Source organism: Schistocerca nitens, chromosome 3, assembly GCF_023898315.1.
Source record: "Schistocerca nitens isolate TAMUIC-IGC-003100 chromosome 3, iqSchNite1.1, whole genome shotgun sequence".
Classification (NCBI taxonomy): domain Eukaryota; kingdom Metazoa; phylum Arthropoda; class Insecta; order Orthoptera; family Acrididae; genus Schistocerca; species Schistocerca nitens.
In genome coordinates this window covers 186,528,006-186,536,349 of record NC_064616.1, presented here as the reverse complement: position 1 = coordinate 186,536,349, position 8,344 = coordinate 186,528,006, and positions in this window count along the sequence as shown.

The following is an 8,344-nucleotide window of genomic DNA, read 5'->3' as shown; positions in this document are numbered from 1 at the left end:
GTGGTTGCAAATGGAAGGATCTTTTTCATTGCCTTATCTCCAAGTTTCTTGTAGTCCTTGCGTGCTGATGCCCAGAAGTCTGTAATTTTATCACCAATGAAAATGTTTATCATCGTACCACAGCTGGACAGATCCACAAGTTGATCTTGCTCTTCTTCAGTGAGGCCTTGGATTTTGTCTATTTATTCACAGCTGAAGGGATTTAGAATCCATCTATCGCCAGGGTCAGGTTTAGGAAATTACTCTCTAAAAGTGGTGGCTAGACTGCGTAGATGCTCGGCTACATTGATCTTGATCTGGTCAGGCAAACTCTCCTCTGATGACTCCAAGAATTGTTTTAAAGTAGAAAAGTTAGTTAGTGACTCGTTTTCTTTCCTTGACGCCCAGATCTGACACTTTTTGACCATAGCACTAATCTTATCCTCAACTTTGAACATGTCTACATTTTTTCCTTGTAAACTCAAGTCTAACACATTCAAGAGTTCAAACACATCAGCTAAGTACGCAACTGAGGAAAGCCAAGAGAAGGTCGTGAGAAAATCCGCGTTCTTTGTGTCAAGAAGGAAGGCTAAGTTCAAAAAATCTTGACAAGATCCTACCTCGAGTAAGCCATCTTACTTCCGTATGAATAATATGTTGCTCATGCTCACTGCCGATCCCTTTACACTCTAGGAAGACACTAGACACAGAAGTTAGCGTTCGCTAAAGCTCTGCTCATGCAGGAAGCGGTCAAAACAAAAAAATCTGTTATCATACGAAATATATTTAATATATTTTTTATTCTAATAGCATCTTGCGGACCCCTCTGGCATAGCTCGCGGACCCCTGGGGGTCCGCGGACCACCTGTTGGGAAGCTCTGGTCTAGAGTGGTGTTTTCCGACTGATCCCGCTTCACTTTGGCAAGTGATTCTAGTCACCAATGTGGAGAGAGAGGGTCACACGTTACATACCACATAATGTTCGTGAACGTCATCTGTGTGGCCTAATTGTTATGGTGTGGAAAGGCATTATGCACAGTGGCCTAATACCGCTGCATATTTTTGCGGGAGGTACCGTTATAGCACAGCGCATTGCGGGGAGATTACTTTGGAATCGTGTCTGTCCGTTCAGGGGTGGGGCAAGTCTCGACGTTTTGTTTATGGATGACAATGCCCACTCACACAATACCGTTGAGATCCAGCACCTAAAACCTATAGAGCTTGCCTGGGATGCCATTGGCAGATGTTTTTCTAAACGAGCACCCCTCCTTGAACCTTGCTTCCGCTTCGAGAGAGGAGTATGGCAATATTCTCCAAGAACTCCTCAACATTGGCTAGCCAGCATGAATAACAGGAGTGAAGTGTGCTTTAGTGGCCGAGGAAGGCATGTTCCTTACTGGTAGTCGCACAGATGACAAAATGGTAGATATCGAAATAGACGACAGAGGGACAGAGAAACAATTAAAATCGCTCAAAAGAGGAAAGGCCGCTGGACCTGATGGGATATCAGTTCGACTTTACACAGAGTACGCGAAGGAACTTGCCCCCCTTCTTGCAGCGGTGTACCGTAGGTCTCTAGAAGAGCGTAGCGTTCCAAAGGGCACAGGTCATCCCCGTTTTCAAGAAGGGACGTCGAACAGATGTGCAGAACTATAGACCTATATCTCTAATATCGATCAGTTGTAGAATTTAGGAACACGTATTATGTTCGAGTATAATGACTTTTCTGGAGACTAGAAATCTACTCTGTAGGAATCAGCATGGGTTTCGAAAAAGACGGTCGTGCGAAACCCAGCTCGCGCTATTCGTCCACGAGACTCAGAGGGCCATACACACGGGTTCCCAGGTAGATGCCGTGTTTCTTGACTTCCGCAAGGCGTTCGATACAGTTCCCCACAGTAGTTTAATGAACAAAATAAGAGCATATGGACTGTCAGACCAATTGTGTGATTGGATTGAAGAGTTCCTAGATAATAGAACGCAGCATGTCATTCTCAATGGAGAGAAGTCTTCTGAAGTAAGAGTGGTTTCAGGTGTGCCGCAGGGGAGTGTCGTAGGACCGTTGCTGTCCACAATATACATAAATGACCTTGTGGATGACATCGGAAGTTCACTGAGGCTTTTTGCGGATGATGCTGTGGTATATCGAGAGGTTGTAACAATGGAAAATTGTACTGAAATGCAGGAGGATCTGCAGCGAATTGACGCATGGTGCAGGGAATGGCAACTGAATCTCAATGTAGACAAGTGTAATGTGCTGCGAATACATAGAAAGAAAGATCCCTTATCATTTAGCTACAATATAGCAGCTCAGCAACTGGAAGCAGTTAATTCCATAAATTATCTGGGATTACGTATTAGGAGTGGTTTAAAATGGAATGATCATATAAAGTTGATCGTCGGTAAAGCAGATCCCAGATTGAGATTCACTGGAAGAATCCTAAGGAAATGCAATCCGAAAACAAAGGAAGTAGGTTACAGTACGCTTCTTCGCTCACTGCTTGAATACTGCTCAGCAGTGTGGGATCCGTACCAGATAGGGTTAATAGAAGAGATGGAGAAGATGCGACGGAGAGCAGCGCGCTTCGTTACAGGATCATTTAGTAATCGCGAAAGCGTTACGGAGATGATAGATAAACTCCAGTGGAAGACTCTGCAGGAGAGACGCTCAGTAGCTCGGTACAGGCTTTTGTTGAAGTTTCGAGAAAATACCTTCACCGAGGAGTCAAGCAGTAGATTGCTCCCTCCTACCTATATCTCGCGAAGAGACCATGAGGATAAAATCAGAGAGATTAGAGCTCACACAGAAGCATACCGACAATCCTTCTTTCCACGAACAATACGAGACTGGAATAGAAGGGAGAACCGGTAGAGGTACTCAAGGTACCCTCCGCCACACACCGTCAGGTGGCTTGCGGAGTATGGATGTATATGTAGATGTAGAGGTAGTCCAATAAAGAGTTTGGAGTCTGACCTGTGTAAAACGTGAACTTTATTTGTATCTGTTATCTTGCTTTCCCATATTGTGAAATCTGTACCATTTTTCGTTATAAATATACCACTGCACTCGTTTCTTGTCGTCCGTCATTGCCTGTCCAACAGTGTCTCTGTTCCTTAGCAATTGTCAAGCAGTGTACCAGCCAGCAGTGCATTTTCATCAAGGATGCTGCCAGCGCAACTCGGTCCCCACAGAGACCGCGTCTTAAGCTGTGCACCGCGCACTGTCAGACCTCAGCTCGCCCCATTATCGCGTATGATTAACTGAAGGCAGTCTGTAGACCGACGGTGTAGAGCGGACGGGACTTGCAACCTGATAACATTGGCATTCGTCACGGCAGAGCAGTAAGGGAGGCTTTTCCCGGGGGCCGGCTGGGCGGCGGAGCTAATGAAGAGAAACGGCCAGGGTGTAGCTAGAGTGTGCGCACCTGGGCCTGGGCCGGTCGATACCGAGCGCCGGTGCTCGCCCGGCAGGGGCGTTGGAGGGAGGGGGCAGTCGCAAATCTCATGTCCTCCGTGGGCGGCGCAACCGGGAGGCGTGGCCTGCTGCTGCCTCTTCCCACCCGGAAGCTCTTTTCCTTTCTCGGAAGCTGCGCCATCTGCCTCGTACCGTGCGAAGTTGTACAAAAAACGATATGGCCTGTCAACATCTAGAGACGAAGCAATGGCTGAGCTTCAGCTACATCGATATTAGTATTTGAATGTCACCTTACTGTTAGTGGTAGACAGTACCCAATGTACTAGTAACGTTTTATAGCAACTCGTTTTTTTTAGCATTCGACGCGCATGAGGAACTACAGTCGCTGTGCTTCCGTATGAGCCTGAATTTCTCTAATTTTACCGCTGCGAAAATTACGTCAAACCAGTGTGGGAGTAACTAATATCTTTCTTGACTGACGAGACAGTATTTAAGGGATGTGTAATATACTGACAATTGCGTCTCCCAGTCAAGACCGTTGAGTAAGGCGGGTGCCAGGTTGACATTCATTGGGACAGGCCTTAGAAAATGTAGTCCATCAACAAAGGAGGTGCCAGCCGGAGTGGCCGAGCGGTTCTAGGCGCTACAGTCTGGAACCGCGAGACCGCTACGTTGGCAGGTTCGAATCCTGCCTCGGGCATGGATGTGTGTGATGTCTTTAGGTTACTTAGGTTTGAGTAGTTCTAAGATCTAGGGGACTGATGACCTCAGAAGTTAAGTCCCATAGTGCTCAGAGCCATTTTTGAACAAAGGCCTTGGCTTACAAAACACTCGTTCGACCTATACTTGAGTATTGCTCATCAGTGTGGGATCCGTACCAGGTCGGGTTGACAGAGGAGATAGAGAAGATCCAAAGAAGTGCGGCGCGTTTCGTCACTGGGTTATTTGGTAAGCGTGATAGCGTTTACGGAGATGTTTAGCAAACCCAAGTGGCAGACTCTGCAAGAGAGGCGCTCTGCATCACGGTGTAGCTTGCTGTCCAGGTTTCGAGAGGGTGCGTTTGTGGATGAGATATCGAATATATTACTTCCCCCTACTTATACCTCCCGAGGAGATCACGAATGTAAAATTAGAGAGATTCGAGCGCGCACGGTGGCTTTCCGGCAGTCGTTCTTCCCGCGAACCATACGCGACTGGAACATGGCCGTGCGGTTCTGGCGCTACAGTCTGGAGCCGAGCGACCGCTACGGTCGCAGGTTCGAATCCTGCCTCGGGCATGGATGTGTGTGATGTACTTAGGTTAGTTAGGTTTAATTAGTTCTAAGTTCTAGGCGACTGATGACCTCAGATGTTAAGTCGCATAGTGCTCAGAGCCATTTTTGACTGGAACAGAAAAGGGAGGTAATGACAGCGGCACGTAAATAGCCCTCCGTCACACACAGTTGGGTGGCTTGCCGAGTATAAATGTAGATGTAGATGTAGAGTATTATTGCAGTGCTCTTACACAAACTAAACAATCTTTAAACGAATAGTGCACCTCTTCTCAAAATCTTCTCTATCTTCTCCTGTAGTTCAATGGTTAAGGGTCTAAAGCTGACGAACAATACCGAGTAACTGGTCAGATGAGTATTTTGTACGTGTACCTCTTACTGGATGTGTTACAATTCCACTCATGAGACAAAACATCATGACCACCTGCTTAATAGCTTGTTTGTCCGTCTCTGGAACGAAATACATCACTGAGTCTGTGTATAAGGAGTCCGACAGCTTGTTGGTAGGTTTGTGGTGGTATGTGACATTAAATGTCTACACACAGTCATGTAATTCACGTAAATAATGGGCCGCTGATTTGTGTACGCTGTGATGGCGCTCCATGGCGACTCAGATGTGTTCCCCAGGATTTACATCATGTGAATTTGGTCGCCGAGAAATCAACATGCTTTGAGTATAATGCTCCTCAAACGACTGTAGCAAGGTTATGGCTCAGAGCCACGGACAATTGTGATGCTGAAAGATGCAACGCCGTCGCAGAAGACGTAAAGCATGAAGGGATTCAGGTTGTTTGCAGCTGCAAATGTGTCTTCGATTACTACCACAGGTCCCATGCAAGTTCAGGAGAATGTGTCCCATAGCGTAATACTGTTCCCACCAGGCAGCATCCGTGGCGTGCTCCACATTTCGAGCCGCCGTTCACCTAGATGACGGCACTTGTGGGGAGGCCCATCATAGTCCCGTGCCCACCGCAGTCGTAGTTGACGATGTCGTTGGATCAGCATATTACGATGAACGATGTGTTCCGAAACACTTGCCTGTGCACCAGCATTGTGCTCTTTCGGCAGAGATGACAGATCACCATCTATCCTACATTACAGGGCAGACAAGCCACATTCTGTGAAGGGTCGTGGACGTCCAACCATTTAGCTAGCACCTACTGGTAGTTTCATTACCCTTCTACCTCCTTCCATAGATGCTGACGACAGTAGCACGTGAACATTCGGCCAACTTCGCCGGTTTCGAGATGCTCGTGCATAGACTGTACGTAATAATAATCTGCCCTTTGTCAAAGTCACTTATTTCAATGGATTTCTTCGTTTGTAGCCCATATCCTCCGTCGTCAGTGTCTGCTCCGATTATATACTTCTGTTACCGCGTCACATGACCGCAACGCCATCAGGCGTGGGGATTTTTCCGTAAGACCACTTCACGAGTGTTCAAATGGTTCAAATGGCTCTGAGCACTATGGGACTTAACATCTGAGGTCATCAGTCCCCTAGAGCTTAGAACTACTTAAACCTAACTAACCTAAGGACATCACACACATCCATGCCCGAGGCAGGATTCGAACCTGCGCCTAGAACCGCTTGGCCACACCGACCGGCTTCACGAGTGTACCGTGAATATCAGAAATCTGTAATGGTGTAGTTCGTATGCAGTTGGAGTGATATGGGGCCCCTGACACGTCTAGATACGACTCTGACAGGTGATACGATTCCTCCATCTCACTCGCTCCATTACTAATCCACTCAAATTGACGGTAAAAGCCTATACCTCGCAAAAGGTTAGGTAGGAGATTTTATTTTTTAAACTCGTTCATGCGGTTTGAAAGATTGGAAAACAAAGTTTTGCCAATAAAATTTATGTTGCCTAAGTTTTCAGTAGTCAGTAAACTTAGAAAACATCTGACTCTTCTGAATTCCTTTAATCTCAATTTCTTATGGTCCTAGCACTTTGGCATCTATTTCCTTTTTTAAAAGAACACTGAATTCTCTAAAAATTTAATTACTACAACATTTTTCTACACCAAATATCAAGGGCACCACAGATCGGCAAAAAATACGATTTTTCAACCATTTTGCAAAAAGGCAAAATATCAGGTTTAGAGCACTTTTATTTCAGTTTCTGTTTATAGAGCACAAGTATATTACATGTCATCTGATACGCTGAAACTGAGCAACTCATTTTGTGGCATGGCCAGAAGTGAACAGTATCTTCCGACCACTCAGCCTCCCTCTAGGACCTTTACACTAGTATTTTTGATTGTGGCTTTCCTTCGAAAACAACCTACTGACTTCTGTTCGACGAGTGCTGACATTACATTCAGTACCTACTACCACAATCAGGTGAGACTGCGTGAATTTTCCTTGTGACATACAGGACTAACTAACTGCGAACAACTATCGTACTATTTTTATAGCTGGGTGATAATAATAATGACTTATAAGAAAAAGTGTGTACGTATTGTTATCTAGCAGACAACATTGGTTTTATTCCATGGTGCGTGAAGCGCGATTTCCGTTGGTGGCTGTTGTCACATCGCGCTCACGGCAATTAGGACACAACAATAATGTTCGCACATTTTGTAGTGGCTTCCATTCAGTACATTTTCATGATACTGTGATGCTAAAAATGAGTGAATCTAACCTGAATTTGTGGTTCATTTGCGAGAAATATGTGATCAATGCCGAAAATGTTTTGTAAAATAAAGGAGTGAGTACACTGATTGATTGCTGTGTTAAACGTAGTGAGCCTGTTTACACAACAACCAACAGGTGTGTCACGTCGGCCACAGAAGAAAGGTCAGTTCGGTTTCAAAGAGAAATGCTTCTCATATGCAAAACGAAATACTGATGCCTTTTTAACCAAGCAGTTAAAATTTTCGTATACCAAACGTTCGTTGCGGAGTTACCAGCAAGTCCAAAATTGGATAGAAAACTGGAAACCTCCAAAATAATGGGGCTGGACTGGCAGGAACCACAGTTCAAGACCAGTTGTAATGAGCCAAGATCCAGCACCTGAGTCAGTTCTTCACATTGTTTTGTGCTCGTGTAAGCTGAGCTATGGCGGAACATGGTTCTGCAGACAACCAGCTTTAAAATATTCCTCTATTTGAAAGAACTGCAGTGGAGTCAACTGCGAAAACCTTTGTATGAAGAAATGAAAGAAGAAGTAGATTTTACGGAAAAAGACGGTGACTCACTGCAGGAAGAATAGGTCGATCTCAAATCCACATGATCCACTTACCCTGATTGTGCTATTCAAGGCATTTCTGATGACCCCAACGAATTGGGGCCATCAAAACGTCGGAAGAGACTTACATATGCGCCTGAGATGCGCCGAAGATCAAATTACACTGTCAGAGGTATTACGTATCCCTTAGTGATAATAACAAGTGCTATTAACTGTTGAGGCTTATGTTTAATTTATATTACATGTTTTTTGATACAACTATGATTAGTTGCTTATTTCGGTTTACATATTCCTCCAAATAATAGTTGACTTTTCTCTCGCTGGTTATTCGATGTAGTGTGATTCAGGTGTCCCTATTTGTAGGTTTTATGCAACCCGCAACACCTTCAAATACAGTGAGCAAGATTGTCATATTCTCTCCCTCGCTACGTGCAAATTATTAGTCCTACAGAAAGAGGACGTTTTTTGTATGAAATTTAATGT